The sequence below is a fragment of the Ambystoma mexicanum genome, chromosome 4p (assembly GCF_040938575.1).
Source record: "Ambystoma mexicanum isolate Mex_15411 chromosome 4p, UKY_AmexF1_1, whole genome shotgun sequence".
Taxonomy (NCBI): Eukaryota; Metazoa; Chordata; class Amphibia; order Caudata; family Ambystomatidae; genus Ambystoma; species Ambystoma mexicanum.
In genome coordinates, this window is record NC_090927.1 from 964457008 (window position 1) to 964478089 (window position 21082).

Consider the following 21082-nt stretch of genomic DNA (forward strand, 5'->3'; position numbering starts at 1 on the left):
GGAAGGCCCTGGCTTACTTGGCCAAACTCTCTAGGTTTGGCGCTTTTTCACAACAGAGTTTTGTCCTGGGCAGACCAAGGTCGTATTTGACAAAGTTCCATTCACTGGCACTGGTAAGGTTCATAGTTGCGCTGCGACTCTGCACCCTGTTTGGGATATCACGGGGCATGGATGGGGGTTCGCATGGGAGATAGTGCAGACTTTGCCATAGGTGGGTGGAGACACCAAGACATATATTGGGACAGTGCCCAGCTATCACTTTAGAGCATAACAGAGCGTACAATAATTTCTCCATCTATAGGGGGGATCATATCTGGGGCATGAGTCATTAGTAATCACAGCGGCAGCCTATCATGTATGGCAACTGGTGGTTAGAAAAGTATCCATTGAAAACTAAAGGTATAAATGTAAACGCTTGAAATGTGGGTAATGTTATGTAGAGTGTTTAGGTAAGGGATGGGTGTGTGGGTAACAGAATGTATATTTCTTTTTTGCTAGAACTTTTATCCTAACAGCATGCCTTTTATTGAGCACAACTGCCATGTAATTGCATGAAATGTATTTTATTGATGGTTTTAATGGGGAAAACGGTGTTGTGTTTTTATTAACAGTGTAAAAGGTACAGATGTAACCAAATGCACTTAATAAAGTGAAAAATATTTTTTTTAAAGAATTACACCCACCAAGACTGTTGCCCAGGGGGTCGCCTATCTTTGATCATTTGTGAGGGTAGGTAACTCCCTTTCTAGCAAGACAGCCACTCAACAGGAAGCTGCTCTGCGGACAGGAATCAAAAAGCACACCCTTCACAAAAAGGACTCACCTCTCACCAAGGTGCTGTATACCTAAAGGCACGTTGATGCTATTAACAAGAGAGGGGGGCGGAGGTAGTGTAGACATGGGGACCTCAGACCAGCTGGCGGGAGATTCCACCATCTTTTTTCTCTCTTTCTCTATCCTTCCTCCCTGTTCCCTTCCACCTCCTTTAGCACACTGCCCTTTGGGTGTGATGGCACAAGGTGAAGATCTCTTGTTTCAAGAACAGGAATTGGACCCCTAAGCAGGCTAGCTTTTGTCCAATCACCTGTGAACTCTTGACTTTAAAAGAAGGGGTCTCCCACTCCTTCTTTGAATCACTTTGGATCAAACATCTGAGGAAGAATTAATTGGACCCTAACCATGGGGAGGGGGGTTGACCTTCTACTGGAGCAAAAACTGCCTTTCTGCCAGCCACACTGGTACCTAGCAATTCACCATACTGAAGGACACCTGCAGGTGTGTGCCAGCCTCCCCCATGTTTGGGAGACTGGGAAGAATGAAATATCATTGCCCTGAGACCCTGGATTGGGATTCACAGTATCCTGATAGCCAAGAGAGCCAGGATCCCTGTTTTCACCACCTCAAAACGATCAAACTGCCTTTGAACCAGGTTTGACCCACTGAAACAACAGGACCTGTGGATGCTGCCTTTGACACTCGACCAAACCCTTCGAAACAGCATGCCTGCATCTTCGAACCAACTTTACGTCACTTCATACATACCAGAGCCCATCACCTGCTCTGTTCAAATCAGCTGCTCATCCCCAGACACTGACTCGAATTACTGGAGTGTCCCTTAGCAACTTGATCCAGCAGTCAACAAACAACTGGACCCAGATTGACCTTGATATGCCGCTTCGTTGAACCACTCACCAGAGCATGATTATTACAGCTTAGAACCATCAATGACTATCAACGTGAACCGCTGGAGTGTCACTCATTGACCCTACCCAGCATTTACTACATGTCTCGAACCGGCTCAACCCCGAACAGATCCTAGTGAACACCCCGACTTGCATCGCCCGAAGCTGCCTTTTAAGTGCTCGGAGCTACTGCATTCGAACCAACTCACCACCAACTCATTGCTTGGAGCCACATGACTCTACAGAAGCGAACTTGGCTCAAACTGCTCGCACAACAGCTCAAAGCCTGCCAAGAACTGCAACAAGGTATAATTGGCTCAGAACTGGCTTCTCCTGTCCATTTTTGTGCCCTAGAGATGGTTGGGTCACTTTAATCTCTTTTTGCTAAAGGAACATATCCCTTTAAGAACATTGAGGTTTTTACTTGCTTTTCAACACCAATTCATTTCTCAGAGTTTAGCTTTTTGCTATCGTTGCATTACTCAGTGTTATTTCTACAGAGGTGGGGGTTTGTAGTGTTTTGTACATAGTTATCTTGGATATGGTGTGTTTAATTAAAGTATATATATTTTATAGAAACTTGATTGGGTGTCCCTTTCATTTTGGACTGTTGCCCTCTGGAAGGTATTGCCTTCCCTCGACCCATGTTACCATATTAACTGTGCCTGTTTTATCTTTAGTATTGGGCCCGCTCTTGGTTTGCACAAATGTAAGTGCTGAGTAAGCACTTTAGCCTCTATGCACCCTTGTAATCCTGCAGGGCAGAAGTCAGAAATTTTAGCTGGGGGGCAAGATAATGTTATAGGTGATGTTTGCACATGTGTGCCGATGACACAAGCCTTGCGTGATGTTTCCTTACTGCACCGCATTCATTCAGTCTGAATATACTTTTGTAGCCTTGTCACACTCAACCAAGAGCTCAGCAATCTGAGCAGAGTACTTTTCCTCACTGCCTGACTAAGCACAGAGGCACAACAAAGGAGTGGGGTCTGTGAGTTATTGCCCCTTGGCTTACCTTTCCCAACCCTATTCCATGTCCTGATTCAGGAGAAAAGAGATGTGCGCTGCAGAGTTGTTCCTCAGTGTCTGATTTAGCCCAGAGGCATGAATAATGTGTTTAGTGTCTATCAAATTATTCCTCATTGTATGACATAGCAGTGCCTTAAATTATGTCATGGAAGAAGATTTCTAGATGTGTGTGGTGTGTCTGATTTTCCCTCTTCATGGTGAGCAGCCTACGGGCAATGCTTAGGTATCAGAACATATCTACTAAATGAAGGAGGTTGGTTGGTACTTGACAACTATTGCAAACCAAAATTAGAGTAATATGCAGGTGCATTCCTAGAACAGCACATCGTTGGACCTGAGGTTTTAGGGACACTTTCTAAACTTCATGTACTGATCCAACTTAGGGTCATCGATGTTCCAGAAATTAATAGAATGTCTAACTTTAGGTTCCCATTGTAGCCTGATTGGAATGCAATGGATATGGAAACCTGGTACAAACTTTGCAATGGCTCAGATTGTCCTCGGCTCGTGGCCCGTACAGGAGGGGGTAGCATGGTTAATGTCTCTTTGCTGGGCTGTGTTGCTTTCATGCTCTGCAGCTGCTTTCTCATGCTGTGGAGAGTACCCCTCACAGCCCCTGTTCCACACGCAGTGCTACTAGCACGTGTGTTAGATTATTAAGGCAGCAAAGGGGTGTCATGCATAAGAAAACACAGAAAACATGACAACTACGATCAGACACGCGGAATACTGCATGGGTAACACGCTTGAACAATACAAGTCTGCATTTCGGACACTTAGAGAATTAATGAGTAAGATAAGCTTGGTTCTGACTAACAACCCAACAATGTTTGACCAATGTGACAGCACAATACTGATGTTGAATACTCATTTCTATCATCAGATTATTTTGAAAATAGATTAACACGTCACTCATAAGAGGAACAATTTAATACTGGCAAAGCTAACACCCTAATATTTCTTTTTTTTTTTAAAACAGTTCCTGTATTATACAATGTATATCCTTCAGGTATGACAAGAACAACATATCAGGTTTCAGCATAGAAAAGATCTAATAATTGAGATTGTCTTTCAAGAAGACTCATCTTCTAATTACAGAAAATATTGATTTAACACTAAGGAAATCAGCCGTAAATACAAATTGTGGAGGAATACTCTAACAGATTGGTAAGGCTTTCAACACTGCTGTACATTTTATGATTATAAATCTAATTGAACATGTTAACAGAATTACAAAACATATGTAAAGCTTCTCTTATGTTCGATCTCACTCTTCTCGCTTTGTGAAATTAATGTTCACAATACTGTTTTGGATACTTATTAAGGTTTTTTAATGTTCATGCAAATATGATCATTTTTAAAGGTTGAGCAAACAGTGTAGTATGTTAGTCAAAAATTACCGATTGGACATCAGTCCCAGTTAACCACTTACGCTGGACCAGCCATTTTGGTTTGTGTTAGTTTGTTTATCATTCAGCTTCGATAAAGCCTGTATAGCTGAGCATTTGCAGCTGAAACAGTGGATTAAGGTTGGCTGACAGTTTGTTTTGAACTGATATACTAATTCAGTAAAGAATTTGTTTTGGAAAAAGAAAATGCTCAAAAATAGAGTACACGAACTGCAGAAAGAAAATAGCTTTATTCCATTCAGGGCTACACAATTTAAAGATACAAACCACATATTTACCATATTTGATGAGTGTTACAATAATTCAAAACCTAGGAATATTAATAAAGGTAATGGGCCAAAATGTCGCTCTCAGAATTCTGACTCCCGAAATTCTGACTTTATTTGTTTTGTTCGACCCCCCTTACACCACATAAATATATGGGGAGTATGGGATATAATAGTAGTATTTTGGGCAATGGGGGGTCTCACCTGAATATGTATGTGGTGTAAAGGGTGTTTAAAAAATAAAAAGTTGCCATTTTCGGCTGTTGGAATTCTGGGTGTCATAGTAATCACATTGATCCTTATTACATACATGTTACAACCCCCCTATAGGACACTATACATCCTGCTAGCTTATTGGCAAATCCACCCTTGCCTATCCAAAAACTGCCCACCCACAAACCATGACCTAACTTATGTTCGGACTGTGTTCTTATTGGCTGGCCTGTATGAGGCATTCCTGACAAAGAAGCTCTGTACTAATTGAAACTTTTTTGATAACTTTGAGCTCTCGTGTCTCACCGAGATCTGACCAATGGGAATGTGGGAAGCAATAGGGAGGACAGATATGTTGTGAAGACCCTGAACATTATAATTGAGTTCCTCTTTTCTCCAAGTCCTGCCCCTGCATGCCATGCAAATCCCGTCCTTGACACAAGCTACAAACTAGTACACCATGACCATCCTGCTATCTTTTTTCTGAATGACCAAGCTGAAACACTGCTGTTCAAATTGAAATTTGTCGTCAAATTAGCAAGGCAGTTACCATCCAAAAAACAGGACCTTTAATGGCACTGTGGACACTCTGTTCACGCTTTAACTTTGTAAATAGGCATTAATGCCAAGTTGTGTCCTTGCATCTTTTGTGTATTAATTCACTTTTTTCCTTGGACGGCACCTGCTTATTTGGGTTTGGGCTTCATGTTATGGGGGATGCTTCCTTTACAACAATGAATGCATGTCTGCTTTTCCTACCAAAGCTTCCTGATTTTGAGGTGCCTGCACAAATCACAAAATAAAATTCAGTTAAAGGGGCCTTAGTTCTGAAAAACAACTTAGAAGAATATCATGGTGAAATGTGCAGCCTGTAAACCTGACAGTATACCAGAATGGCCTTCTCTTGCTCACAATGACCAATGGCAGCTTGCACTGCCCAAACACAAACTCCATAATGGGGGCAGGTTTTAACTCTACAACCTAATATAACACTATTCTTATAAAGAAAAACTATATATAAAAAAGAAATGAACTATCATCTGAAAGCTCTATTATAATGAAGCAACGTAGACGTGTCCATGTGACAGCCGCAGCACCGTTAAAGGCCTAATATCTAACCGGTGGGGGCTTTCTCAACTTGTATCTTCACATGTGCTTAGAACAATGTATCTGCATATTAACACTCCCCCTTTCATTAATTTATTAACACTGTGACCCCTCCCCTGTGGCCCTATCATAATTATCTTTCTTTGCAAACTCCACGTAAGCTTTCCACACTCGCTTCATATTCCTTTGCATGACAAAACCGTACAATCTCTTTCCAAATCACAATCTATACATGCTTCAACGTACCGGGTGTAGAAAAGGTGGGCCCGTGGGGCCAATCTGATTGCCCAACCTAACCATATGATGTTCTATCTGGCAATTTTTCTGTCACACTGGTTTGTGCATGTATCTCCAGATGGGAGTGGTGACATCATCCGTACTTATTAGATTTAAAGACATCATGCTGTTCCCCTTAGTCTCACCTCTGCTACACCACCCCAATGCTATCTGAAACCCACAAAAGAAAATGATCAGCACTACGAGCATGGGAATCAATAATTACAATTTTTTGCTTAACCATCTAGACATCCAGGAACAAATTGCACTGTACCAATCATCATGGACCACCCTGCTAGGTTTCTTTTTTCCAAGGCACATTGAGGGTGTGCCATTCGGTAATGGTATCAGTCAGGCTGCCGTTGTCAGCATTGTTGGCTAAGATCATAGTCCAACAATGTATACCTATTTTTGCACAAACTCCACCCTACATGACCATTATCATGTCCAAAATTTACCGATTTTGCAGGGTGGTCAAGCACAGTGCCTGAAGCTCCTCTTTGATGGCATTCAAACCTCTTTCAGTGCCATTTGTCAACTGCATCTGCTCCCAGCGCGTGATCTGGAGCCATTTGGTATTGGCTGCAGTCTGCACACGTGGAACAAGTAAGGAAGTGAAAAATGCTGCAGTCTTGGAGAAGAGGCGGAATTCCTCCAGTATTTCCTTGAGCTTGTCTTTGCAAAATAATTTGTTTGCTGATGGCCAATTCTTTTCCTTGTTGAGAAGGTCACATTTCCCATATTGCTGTACATGTTAAATAACCTCCAATTACATGTGCAATACAGTTCCTCGCTAGCTGGTTGTTCATTAAACTGAATAAAATGTAATTTCAGCACCATGACAGTCAGGCAATGTAAAGTGATGAGAGTACATATGCTGTGCCAATATGTTGGTAGTTGAGGATAGGCATGGGTTCCACAGGCCCAAAAATGGTTAATTAAAATGGCAGTCCCACCCCGTAGGCCTGGGAGATCAAGCGTCATCTCAGAGTTCATGTTCTTCCCAACAACAAAGTAGCCCTTCACTCTGAAACATAAGGAAGGCTTTATAAGTGCATGTATTGGCACTGGTTTATATCGAGCCATATCAGTAGATATCATTCCATATTTCATAGCATTTATTTTTAAACTGAAAGCAGCTCTTCCATTTCCTTTCCTATCAATCCCATTACCCGATATCCAATCCACCCTTCAACCCAGGAGATGTAAAAGTACATGGGAGCCTGCTGTCATTAATTGTCCAGGGAAGTCTGTCCACCTGGTAGAGTTAGTTCTGGTACCGGAAATTAAATCAGGTGCACGGGATGCCTAATGGCATAATGAACAAATGGATTATGGATTTCGATCAGGTTCACAGATTGTGCCCAGAGGCCATGCGTGCTGAATTGGTAGTTGTATTGATTAGTGTGAAATAAGAATGCCAGCAGGTCTGGGCGGATAAAATATATACCAGAAGGTCACAGAGAACTTGTCCCCCTCTGCTCATATTGATGAAGGGTCCTTGCAAAGACCGTGTGCATCTCCTTTGGGATTAGAGGTCCACGGCCAATTAGGACTTGTAATTAATTATGTTTGTTGTGTGAATGTGTAATTATGGAACAACGTCAAGACCTACAACAGAAGATCCCAGAAAGGGGTGTGCTGTAAATATGGGCTGATGCAAATATATGTTGAAAAGGGATGATAGTTAAATAAATGTGTCCAATGAGATGTGGGAACAGTGGGGATTACATTTATTTGGTATCAGCTTGACCAATCTTGTATGGGGGTGATGATTTGTAATAAAATATGTGGGAGTGTTTTAAATTTTGCCAAATGTTTAAAATGTGTAAACTTGTGTGGTTCGAGGAGACTCTGGTTAGTTTGGCTCCATGGCGTCATCTAGCGCCTCTTGGCAGTTTGCACAATATACTTGCTTTACGGACTAACTTGTGCTCACTTCTGATGAGGTGGGCCTACTCTGGGTTATGGAGATCAGAGGTCCACCCCCACATTTTGGCAACCTACGAAGGGACCCCTGGCTTTCAGAGACATTGGGGGTTTCCTGTCCACATAAATCGGCTGCAGAACCTCTCGGCATGGATCGGTCTTCCATGCATAATAAAAGGAGAGGTCGACAGTCACCATATTGGTTAAAGGCCTGTCTGCTCCCCAAAGGTGTGGTGCCGCGGTCCAGCTGCACAGGACGAATTGAAGTAGCACCACTTCGTAGTGATCTAGGGATCATTTTCACGTGATTGCACTTTGACAGGTAAAGCAAGAGGTTAATAGGGGAAATATAGGTTTCCTTTGATTTAAGGGTTTTTGCTAAGGGTAAAATAGGAGTGTATGTGTGGAGTTAGATGAGGTTAGGTGGATTGAAAGGGTGAGTGTTATGGAGGAGTGGATGAACTGTTCTGTATTGTAAGTCCTTTTTTATTACTAGCATATTTTTAGCTAGTTTGTTATTTTTTTTATGTGAGGTGGTATCCCCACCAGCACATCTATTGTGAGGTTTTGCCCGGATACCCTTCAGTTTGCTTGTCTAGTTGGCTGGAGCCCTCATGGTGAGGTGGCATCTTTATAGTAAGTCCACCCATAAATACCTTTCTGTAGTACACCCTTGACAACTTTCATTCTGTATTGACTGTGCAGACAGAGCCATTGCCTCACTTTTCTTGGTTAGTCATAAAGGGTATCTTCATCCAGTCAGGGAAGGGTATCTTCATGTAGTCAGTTGAAAATGCTGTAAGAGAGGGAATGCAGTGTTTTAGTGAAAAATATTGCACTCCTTTGTACTCGAGTGAAGGAGATATATAGAAGTAAATAGGAGTTGGGCCGGCATTGAGTTTTAAAAAAAATAATATGCTGTCTTTTGTGTAAGATTGAGAAGTACAATTAAGGGAAAAAGCTCAGTCAGGTGATCGTGGTGAACGCAAATAAGGTGAGTGATTGCGGATATGGCTTTAGGTTATTGATTTTTAAGTAAAATTGTTACAGTTTGGAGTATGGAGACTCCATTGAGCCTCTTGTGTCAGTTACTCCCTGGCTATAAGGTAAAGATTTTAAAATACCATTGAGAATGACAGCGGCAGACTACGGGTAAAATGCTCAATTCTTGGCCTAATGCAGGGACCTATGAGGTGGGAATGTTAGAAAACCTGTATACTTTCTTAGTCACTTTCTTAGTCACTAGGCATAAGGGTTCGAAGTTAGAGAATCGTTTAAATATCTTAGAGTTATGGAGAATGTATAAGATGGGTGGGAAGGCCCACAATGTTAATGTCTCAGAGGAAGGGCTGAAAAAGGAGGATGTGGGAATTCCTTCTGCACTGCCCCCATATAGGTACTATCCTTTATCGCCCGCAGCAGGTTATACCAACCACACGTTTGAACTTCCATTTTATCCAGTGGTTGTGAGACGGAGACCAGTAGTGTCTCCATCAGCATCGATTCCTAAAAGATAGGATGCAGAGGAAAGTAGAAGGGTAACACCTTCAATGGTTAGGGCTGCATAAAGATTGAGATCGGAGAGCAGAAAGGGAATAACTCATCTGACTGCTGAGAGATTAAGGGTGGAGGAGTGAGAGAGTGCGAGATCGGCAAACGGAAGACTAGATGAAGGGCTGAGCATGGGCAAAAAGTAGAGACTGCTTTTGCCCATTAGGATAGAGGACAGGCTGAGAATGGCAGTGTAGAAGCAGGAACGGAAGAAATTAGAAGAAGCATTGACACTTGCAGAGGAAGAGGTAATGCTGTTATGACAGCAGAGAATTGAAGAGTAGAAAGAAGTGAATAGGCAGGTAAAGGACATAGAAGAAGGAAGGTGGAGGCATGGACAAGTTCTTATTAGATTGGATAGGTCAGTTATCAAGGGGATCAAGGTGGATCTTGAGGATGAAAGTGTTGCTACAGGTACAGCCATGAGCAGGGAGAACTAGATTTGGCACCCTACGTTAGTGCCAAGTATGCTTTCGTGCCCATAGAAATGCAAGATGATGTGAAAATAGGGGCAGAAGAGAATGAATGGGAATCAGGTGTTGAGCAGGGTGAAAAGGGTGCGGTAGCCCCACCTCACACTCTAGCAGAAGTGACAGAGATCACACAAGGGGGTCAAATGACATGCTGTGGTACTCGTACGGCGGCAGTGAGTAGCAAGGCAAAGATGAGGAGAACCCCAGTAAAGGCGGGTGTGGCTCAATTTCCGTTGCACCAGAAGGGTCAAGGAAAGGCATATTTTGTCCTGTGGTCACAAATGGGGCGGAATAACTCGATGAAGACACTCCCTTTGCTCACTGCAGAGGCAGTGAAGTGGATTTATGCATTAGAGAAGAACACTGCTGGTTTCATGTTTCCAGAGAATATTTCACTACAGATTGTTGAGTTTAAAAGGTGAGTACCTTTTATACATAGCCAGCAAATTTATTGGAACATTTCCTCTCTCAGGTTATTTTTCTGGTGTTCATTACTTTTTTTAAAGTCCAATGCTATTTTGTCTTGTGCACTTTCTTGTAAGGGGAAGGTCAATTGAACTATATTTGTATATTTCACTTTAAGATATAAGTTCACTTACTGTGTGTATATCCATTTCTGCTAGCTTTTGATTGTTGCTATAGGGTAAAAGTACCTGGGCATATGTTATTCTTGCAAATGGCCATTTGTTCATTTTTTTCTCCCTTTTCTGTGCTGCTTAAATCTAGTAATTGGGGTTCTGCAATGTATCGCAACAGTCACCAAGAGACTAGCCATAAAACAAGAGACGTGTAGCACTCTGCTTAACCAAAGTCTGTGATGCTCTGCAAATAGTTTCATTTCACTGCGCATTGCCTAAAAACATTGTGAGTTCTCAAGGCCTGCATCTTTTAAACATAATACAAGAAAATAGAAATGTTTACAGCTACAGTGGGGTTCCCATCCATGCAGTAACTGTGATCGACCCTGCTTAGCTTCAAAGCAAAGAAGGTGCCAGCCCTTTCAAGCCATGTTGCCTAATAAATGTACCTCTTTTACAAGACCACTTAGTGCAACATGGCCTGAGGGAGCTGGAGCCTTCCATACTTTGTTACTGCATGGATGGGAGACAGTCCACAGTCCCGGATACTGTATGTTTTCATAGTTTAAAATATCTTATAACACATGGCATCCGCATTATTTTTTTAAACCCATGCTCCCAAAGGCCTCGGGGTGCTAATAGCATTAATCATGTGAGAGGGGAGGTGGGCTTGGTTGATAACGGCCCTCGCCCTCGCTTGCCTGAATCCCACCATGTTTGTTTGTTTGTTTGTTTGTTTGTTTGTTTTATTCATTTGTAATGCGTGCAAAACCCAAGGGTATCAGGGCAGAGGAGCAACAAGGTTATTCTCAGCTTGGTTACAGTGCTGTACAGTAATGTACAGGTGTGTACATGGGTCAGTACACATAAAAGAACAAGGCAGAAACATTATAAAGAAATTTACAAAATGTACATAAGGGGGCAAGCATGGGTGAGGTTAGCGGTCATTTTGCTTTATCCACTGAATGTAGTTGCACTTAAAGTGAGGGTAGGTTTGAGGTGTCCTTAAGATGGGTGGCAGGGGGTTCCAATGTTGGGCTGCTTTCACCTGGAAACTACTACCACCAGTTTTGGTGTGTTTAAATCTGGGGACTGAAAGAAGGTTGGCGTTGGCAGTTCTGGTGGATTAGTTAGGGGTGTGTCTCTTGACTCTGTCAACAAAGTAGCAAGGCGCTGCATTGTTGAGGCATTTGTGCGTCAGAGAGGCTACCTTGAGCATGATTTTGTCAGTGGTGGTGAGCCAGTTATGAGCTCTCCTAATGTTGGAGATGTGCTCTTTTCAGGAAATACTCTGAGTTGCTCTGAGAGCATTGTTTTGCAAAATCTGGATTTTGTTTGTAACATATTTATTCGCTCCAACATATAGGGTGTTACAATAATCCAGTTTTGATAGGATTAAGGCTCTGGCTAAGGTAGTGCAACTCTGGATCAAAATGAAGGGTTTGGCTGCTCTTTTTAATTTACAGGTGTAAACTGTAGAGGAGGCCATGGAACTAACCTTTTTACAGAAGGATAGGGTGGCTTCTAGATAGAACCCTAGTGTTTTGACTTTGTTGGTTACTTTAATGGGATTGCCGTCTATACTAAAGCTGGAATAATTGTGATTCAGTTTATTTAAATTAGGGGTGGAGCCAAGGATGATGAGCTCAGTCTTGTTAACATTCAGGCATAGGCCATGCGAGGCCATCCATGCCTGGATGATGAGGTGCACCCTGTTCAACAAGTGCAAATCCTTGTCGTAATCTCCCGTCAGCGGGATGTGAATCTGGGTATCATCGGCATAGTTAGTGTAGGTGATACCCAGACCATCAAGTTCTTCAAACAGGGGCTTCGTGAACACGTTGTATAAAGTAGGGGAGACGCATGACCCCTGGCGACCACACAGGTGATAGGAATAGGGTCAGCAGAGGCTGAAGTAGAGAAGACACGCATAGACCTGTTGTTGAGGAAAGATTCAATCCAGCAGATAGCCTCTTGCGAGAAATGGGTTGCTGAGTCTAGGTGGTTGCAGAGAATGTTGTGGTCTACTAAATCAAATGTTGCTGAGAGTTCAAGCAAAAGTAGAAGCGCAGTTTTACCGTTGCCTCTAAGGGTGTCAATTTGGGCTTTGATATCGATGAGTGCAGTCTCTGTCCCGTGTTGTGGTCTAAAGCCCGACTGACGGATTCCCAGAAGATTTTTTTTTCTAGGTATTGTTGTATTTGCAGATATGCTGACTTATCTAACATTTTAAGCAGGAAGGGAACGGTGGTGATGGGTCTGTAGTTAGTAGGTATTGATGGGTCTAAGGAGGGTTTTTTGAGTAAGGGGAGGACCCAAGACTCTTTGAGAGTGCTGGGAATGGTCCCTGAGCAGAAGGAATCATTGATGAGCTCGGTAATGAAGGGTGAGAGGTCTCTGGCAGCGTCTTTGATGATTTGTGAGGGGCAAATCATCAAATGGGGTGGACGAGGAGGGGTGGTGTTAGATACGTGAGCTGTGCTGGCGAGGGATTCTTTCTTGTTATTGATTTTGATTTTTAGGCCTGCCACTTTATTGGAGAGGGTGTTCTGGACACTGGTGCACCATTGTTTGTCTTTCACGCAATTGTCAAGGACTGGAATGGGTGTTTCCAGTTCTTTAATGATAGTGAACAATTGTTTTATGCTAGAGTTAGCTTGTGATATTCTCAGATTGTAGAACTCTTGTTTGGCGATTAAAATTTCTTTTTTGCATAGTACAGTTATTTTATTGAAGTTCGACTTGTTATTATCCGAGGGTGGTTGTCTCCAAGCCTGTTCTTTTTTGCCTTTCTCAAGTCTGAGAGATTTCAGATAGGGGAAGAACCATGTGTCCAGATGTTTTTTGGGATTGCTTTTTCTAACTTTTAGCGGTGCGATGGACTCTAGTGCTGATATCATGATTTTGTTGTAGCCATCAACAAGGGAGTGAGGGTTGGAGAGGGCTGATAGTGAATTCAGAGTTTTTCAGCTGTGATGTTTTTCTTATTTCTCGTCCGGATAGCTGAGGCTAGTGAATTATTAGTGGAGGGCGTTGAGGCCTCGAGGGAGAAGGTAAGGAGATGGTGGTCGTACCATGGCTGGGGCGAGATGGCGGAGATGCAGGCCAAGCAATTTTAGCCTGCAACCCAGTCAAGAGTTCTCCCCTCACTCTTTGGGTAAATCCTAACTCAGATAAGGTGTTGTTAATAACGGTGGCCTGAAGATCCTTGGGTTCTATAGAGCCTAAGTTAAAGTCAACTAGGAGAAGGCTCAGGGATGTGTTCTTTAAGTTGTTAGTGAGGACGGTCATAAGATCCTCCTCAAAAGAGCCTAGAGGTCCAGGGGTCTGTAGAGTAGATGAATGGCGAGGGTTTGGGAGTTGGTAAGAGGTAATTTAGCTATTAGCAATTTGCAAGATGTGGGCGTGTCTGAGGCGGCAAGTCTCATGTTAAGATGAGTTTTGGCAATTATGGCGAGGCCTCCGCCTCTGAATTCTGTTCTGTCTACTCTGAAGATAGTGTAGTTAAACGGGATGACTAGCATAAGGACTGGGCCAGCGGCTGCGTGGAGCAGTGATAGCTAAAAAGATCCGTTTTTCTTCTAGTATGAACTCTTCTATGTCTGTAGTGTGGGCTACTAAGGAGAATGCATTTATTAAGGTGCCTCTAATGGGGGGGGCAATAGTTTTAGTGGGAGTTGGTAGAGTGGCTATATTGTGAGGCTTGAGCTTGTCAGCAGTGTTAATTGGGTTGTGCATGGATCTGCTCAAGGGTCGGATGGTAGGTGTGTCCATGTGCTCAGGTGGAGTCCAGTTGGTCGGTTTAGAATGGTGGAGGTCCTTAGCACGAGGCTCGTATAGGTTGGTTAGCCTGGCACGTAATCTGGACTTTCTGGCAGAGGGACTACAGGGGATAGATAAGTAGGTGAGTGGTGTCGGCGAGTGGGTGTAAGTCATGGTGTTGTGAGGTAGGGGGTCTGTGGAGACAGAGCTGAGGGTGTGGCTTAAGTGGCTAGAAGAGTAGATTAGGTGGGGAATTATTTTCAGCAGGGCTGAGTAAATACATTCTGTTCAAAAGTATCGGCAAGTCTGGTCATACAGGCCAAGAAGTACAGCACATCAGACAGGGCTGTGCAGTTGTAACACTTCAATGCAGTAATGGTCAAGGCAATCTAGTATAGGCAACGTAATCAGAAGTGTCAGCAGGCAGGTAGTTCAGTTGTGACGCATCAGTGCAATAGCAGTATAAGGCAGTTTCAGATAACAGTGCTTCAAATCATTAGCAGTAGAGGCAATTCAATAATGGTGTCAAGTGTGGGAAATTATTGTTTGCACATGCCTACAAGTAAGGAGGCACAGTAGTTTAATTCAGCAAAGGCACAGTGGATCTAAGATCAGTGTGGGCACAGCAGGCTGGGTTCAACATAGGTCCGGTAGGCTCATTTCAACATGAGCACAGTAAGCACAATTCAGTATGGGGGTATTAGGCCAGGTTCAATATTGTCACAGTAGGAAGGAGTTTCAAATGCAACAGCTTTCAAGATACAGTATTGGCGGCATACAGCTGCAAATGTGCTATGCTGACAGCCAAGCTAGAATAGACATCTACAGTACTGTGCACATGTTCCTTAATGCAGGCAACAGTATGCAGGTTATATATGATACATTTAGCTGGAAGTATGCTGAATGAGCAATTCAGTTATGCAAGATAACAGCTGTATGTGAACAGTAAGTTTGCATCTGGGACCGACTACTTGTAGAAATAGACTGAGTTGAATAGCCAGTGTGGAGCCTGGGAGTCTTTACAGGCAGGCCAATGATCAGGTGTTTGGCGGGCAAGTTTATTGTCAGATAAGTAAGTTTCTGGCAGGAATGTAATAGGGGGTGAGCAGGAGTACTTACTCGCGAGTTGGCGCAAAGATGTTGGAATCTGGGCAGGATCTCTGGCAAAGGCGAACTGGTCATACTGGACAGGCACGAGACAGGCGTTGTCCTCACTATGCAGTCCTCAATTGTGGTGATGGCTGGTCAATCCGGTGTGCAGGGAGGGAGGGTTGTTCTCGGTGGTAGTCCCTATGTTGTTATGCTTCCATTGTGGCCATCTTGGGACGGAGAGTCCTCGTGCAGTGGTATGACGGATGCCTGATGCTGTTTGCAGGCAACAAATGTATTAACTCTCATGTACACGCAAATAACATGTAGCGGGTCAAACGAAGGTGATACCACACATACGGTACAATTTTTCATGAGAAAAAGGAGGGCTAATGAGCAGCCCGATGGCTTACCTCTGCAGCCTCGTCGCTCTGGGCGGCACTGTGCTGCTCCGGCAGGGCTGAGGACCTCCAGCTCCACGGGCACACACGCCAACTGCAATGAACCATGGCTCAAGCTAGCAGTCTGTGACCTTCCAAGCCTGACCCACTCCTGGGTTCTTAGCACCATTACAGATGCTGATCAGAATGAGTATGACGCATCATCAACAAGTTTCTAAACCTATTCACCAGAGGTGTGATTCATAAACCTCAATTACGACAACTAGATCTACAAATTAAAATCTACTAGTTTTGAAAAACATCCACTAGTAACTGGCACAGCCTTTCTCTAGAGAATAACAGTGTGGTGGAAGTATCCTTCAAAGAATAAATAATAAATATATCTTTAGGGGTCAGGGTGATATGTTTTTAAGGAAAAGGCATCAGTTCTATATTTGTACATTTGTATATCCTCTAATCTTCATGAGACTTCTCGAAGGAGGGACATGATTACGAATAACACTATTTACGAGGGCGAGCTAATGGGCATTACCCCTAAAGCTAATGGCAAAATGGCACCTAAAACCACTCATTAAACGTAATAGCTTTACTTACAGAAACTAAGAAAGGAAAATGCCCCAGTATGTGATCAGGGTCGCTATAGCAATAAAGCATCTGTATTGGTTGTCCTCAATAGTTTCCCTGGGGAGAAGGATAACCTGTTCAGGCACGTACCTCACAGAGAGCAAAGGTGCAGCAGCTTACTCGGGACTGGTCTATAAATATACAAAGAATACCATTTATTTGATAGACACATCTCTCAGACTGCCTTTTTGTCGATACTGTTTTTCAATTGCATGTTCATTGTCCAGCACATTTGTGAATTCCCATAGTATGCCCATAGCACCACAGCCACCAGATAGTGATACATCCTGCATGTGGCATTTGTGAATTCCCATAGTATGCCCATAGCACCACAGCCACCAGATAGTGATACATCCTGCATGTGGCATTTGTGAATTCCCATAGTATGCCCATAGCACCACAGCCACCAGATAGTGATACATCCTGCTTGTGGCATTTGTGAATTCCCATAGTATGCCCATAGCACCACAGCCACCAGATAGTGATACATCCTGCATGTGGCATTTGTGAATTCCCATAGTATGCCCATAGCACCACAGCCACCAGATAGTGAACATCCTGCATGTGGCATTTGTGAATTCCCATAGTATGCCCATAGCACCACAGCCACCAGATAGTGATACATCCTGCATGTGGCATTTGTGAATGCGGGAACTCTAAAGCTAGGTCTTTCAGGCCTGTTCAAATTTTACACTGAGATATATGAACAACATGGTGGTCTTTCCTCCAAGTACTGTATTAAGGAATACGCTTTGATACATGTGCACTGTTGTTCCCCTGACCATGAAGGAATGTGGGACGAGTTTCTTTTCTTAGTCTCTGTAAGTACAGCTTTTAGTTTTGGTATCATTATGCCAGGAGTTTAAGGGGGCATGGGGGCCACCACATTACTTGCACAAATGGTACGTGCGCCCCCCTTGGCAGCACTGAACCTGGAACTTTACAACAAACAAGTAATAATATAATTAACTGATGTCCTCCTTCATCATTTCTTTAAAGAACATATTGGTCTAAGACGTATGTATATATCATTGATTATTTGCTTAATAGTTCCACCACAAGTTATTGTCTTTGAGAAGACAATGCTAATCAATGATGGGTGTTTTGTCAAAACAAGCTGATTTTATTTTGGGGATTTAGATTTTGTAAATCAGACTTGCAACTGATCAGCATTTCAATGCAAAACCAGAGATTGTAGCATAAAGGGCCCTCCGATTTTGCTCTGATGGTCTGTGGTAAGCCCAAAGGTAGGAGATCCAGACTAAATCAATATCTGTCGTAGTGGCAAAAAAAGTCCTTAGAAAGGGAGAGAAAGTGATAAGAAACATCAAGGGTACAGAAAAAGGAGGAAGTCCTAGAGTTCAACAGCACAACTCCAACACGCAGAAGAAACGAGGGGAATCACGTTTGGAGGGGCAATGAATGTGACAAGGTCAGACACTGAGCTTTGCAAAGAGTCAATGGGCCTCATTACGAGCGTGCCGGTCCGGAAACAATGGTACCGGTAAGCTTGCCGGTACCATTGTATCTGGGCCGGCAAACCCCAAGTTGTGCTCACGGATGCCTTTCATAACGCCAGGTCTGACCTGGCGGAATGAAAGGCACCTGCGAGCCCAGCGTGCCTGTTGCATTGGCACCATTATTAACGGTGGCGGAAGTGGGAATGGGGATTACCCGATTCTGCCACCCGCGAAAGGGCAATTACCGGTTCCGGTGGGGCAGAATACCCCAGTAATCGTCCATTCGCATGTGCTGGACTTTTTTGCAAGTTTGGAGATAGCCTGCTGGTTTTACCGGCAAGGCTACCTCCAACCTCATAATGAGGCCCAATGTCTACGCCATTGCCCTTTTGAGAAGGGAGTTCCCCTGTCCTTCTGAAGTGATGCCCACCATTTTGGATTAGCCTTAAGTATGGAGCAGGCCCAGGCAAGAGCCATGTTGGAAAAAGCACTTGCAGCACACTCTCCAGAGCGAGGAGCCGGCCCTTCATCATCAGCCCAGGAAGTTAAGGAGGAGTTAAGAAGGGACCCGGTGTAGGCACTGCGAAGAGCTCAAGAGAAAGCAGACCTCAGAGATGCTGCAGCATGAGTGGGTCCCAGGTATGCCTCTACGTGCTGCCAGCGGTAATCAACAGACCTGGCAAGTCACTGACACGCAGCAAGACTATTCACTCTGGGGCCATGAAAAAAGGCACACAATAGACACACAGAACCTACATGGTGGATGGCTGCAGGCCCAGTCTGGAGAGTCATAGCCATTCTTGAAAATCAAGAACTGTAAAAACCTCAATGGTATTGTGAAAAACATTTGCCCTCAGACTCGCATTCCAAATGGTAGTCACACATGGTTGGTGGAGGAGGACAGAAGATGCACGCTGGAAAATGGTCCGGATTTTCCTGGTTTCTGCTGGGAAATAGGGAACACTGTGTGCATCTTCCAAGTTCTCAAAGAACACACCGCAAAGCCACAGGTGGATAAACTGTTCCACAACAAAAGGACCTGCATACTGTGACCACAATATGGCGTCCAACACCCTCTTGCCGACAGCATATGCAAGGTGTTCTTAGCCTTTTCATTCCCAACATCGTCATTAATTCTTGGGCACCCCATAAACAATTGAGCACTACAATTCTCTCTTGATGGAGCCTTTTAAGGTATCATTGGTGTGTAGAGAGGACTGAGGCATGCTTGATGGGTAAGAATGAGGATGCATCCCATATTGGCAAAGGAAAGGTGTTATGATATTGGATGAATGGTAAATCCTTTGCCCGCAAATTCCGACTTGGTTTCTATGGTCATCCAATTTTGCACCATAAGCTCTGTCCCAAGCCCTGGTTAAGTTGCGCTATTTGGCCATTAGTTTGATGATAGGGGCACCAGGCGGAAAGAGCCTATCCTATGCCTAAGACTCTACAAAGGTTAGAGAAGAACCTTACCATGTTCTGGCACCCCTGTCGTAAATGACGTTCAATGGGAGCCTGTTTACACTGATAAAATCACTAAGACAGACTTCAGCCATTACAGGGGCAGTAGCCAGTTTCTGCATAGGTTTGAAATGTGCCGTGGACATCCTCACTGTATTTATTGTCAGAGGGAGTAAGGTTGATTATGCAAATCAGTGGCTGCCATAGGCCTGGGAATAGGGGTACCACACCACGGGTTGTAAAACGCCAATGGGATTCGACCTAGGGACTTTGACTTAGCCACAAACTGGACAGGAAGAGACATAGGAAGCACATTCTGAAGAATCAAGAAGCATACTCTGTAAATTGTGATATCCCTCAATGTCCTGCCAAGGCTAAACTGCAGGCCAGGCATTGTAGCCAGGGGTAGGTAACATGTTTTCATGACTTATTGGAGTATTTGAAGATAAACCATATTAAGGAATGAAACCAATCATTTGCAAACTGTGGCTGAGGATTGGAAGGCGTGTTTGAAATCACTCCAGGATAATGGATGGGCAAGGCATCTGGAAGGCCTGTTCCAGGGACCAGGCTGATGGGTAATGCAGGTTTTGTATTGAGGCAAAACATAGGAAAAAACAGTTTGCAAGACTTCTCTATCATTCATACCCAATACCTCCTTCATCCAATAGAACATAGCCATTCATAAGAAAAACCCATCATTTTTATGTTTACACTTAATTACACTCTTTACAAAATCTCACCTCTCCTAGTTTAAACATTAAACACATCGGGGACCTTCCCTCATGTATTGAATGCCACTAAATCTAATATATTCGCCAACAGTCACAACTAGTGTTAATAGTAACAAACCTCACAGTTTCAACAAGTGCTTGAGAGAAAATATGCACTGGGCCAAAATGTTTCGTAGGGCCCTTTTGGTGAGATACACATACACTTACGCGGGAGCCTGACAGTCTATTACTAGTTCCCCTTTAGATACACTTCACAAACTCAGCTAAGCACAGCAATGCCCACCTAATCTCCTATGGATATATGGTCTGTTTCAGCACCCTGCACTTTCAGTGAGACTTCTCTGGGCAGCAGTGCCTCCTCTTGTCTCGGGAGGATAGCTCAGGGGCAATGTGCTCGCGTGGAGCACCACAGGTTCGAGCCAGGGTCCGCGCTTAGAAACCTCTGGCTATTAAGTGAGTTATAAATAACCTATCATATCCACACTTGAGTGCACAATGGACTTGTTACCTTGTTATTCTTCCTTTATTTCGGAATTTCTCCATCAAAGCCAAAATACAATAACATCAAAGTGCATTAAACGCAACAAGATCACAAATAAAATAACCTAGATATGAGTTGAAATGCTAACCAATACAATATATCTTGTTCGATAGTCCCAATAATTACAAAGGATTACATTTTACTCCTACCCAAAGCAGCTAATCATTACTCTGCCTGAAAATTAAATTACCATGGCTAATGAAGTGCATGATATTATATGCTTTCTTCTCATGGGGGTTTACTCCACCTTTTCACGAATACAAGAGGGAGTGACGCAACTCTGCTACTTTTCCTAGGCAAACAGAAAATAGCCCAATTTTGCTTGCCAGATGTTTCAACACTCAAAACGCTGACGAACGTCATGTTTTCTGTGTGATCCTGGGACCCAGACTTTGGAACAGCCTGCCTCTAGTTATTCAGGTGATCCCAAACGTATTACAGTTCAGAAGGAGGCTAAACACGTTCTTGTTTGTTGTCTTTAGACCTTTTTCTGC

At 43.5% G+C, this 21082-nt stretch overlaps 1 protein-coding gene across 5 annotated transcripts in view; it reads left to right on the plus strand.

Moving 5' to 3' along the window:
* The window catches only part of MCHR2 (melanin concentrating hormone receptor 2), a 2016060-nt gene that overhangs the window by 693075 nt on the left and 1301903 nt on the right, over positions 1 to 21082 (plus strand). For 2 of the 5 annotated variants that reach the window (XM_069606534.1, XM_069606536.1), the window contains one exon: positions 3691 to 3878. The exons of the other annotated variants lie outside the window; for them this stretch is intronic. The gene's annotated coding sequence lies outside the window, so the exon portion shown is untranslated. The remainder of the gene's footprint in view (positions 1 to 3690; positions 3879 to 21082) is intronic. 5 annotated transcript variants of the gene reach the window in all.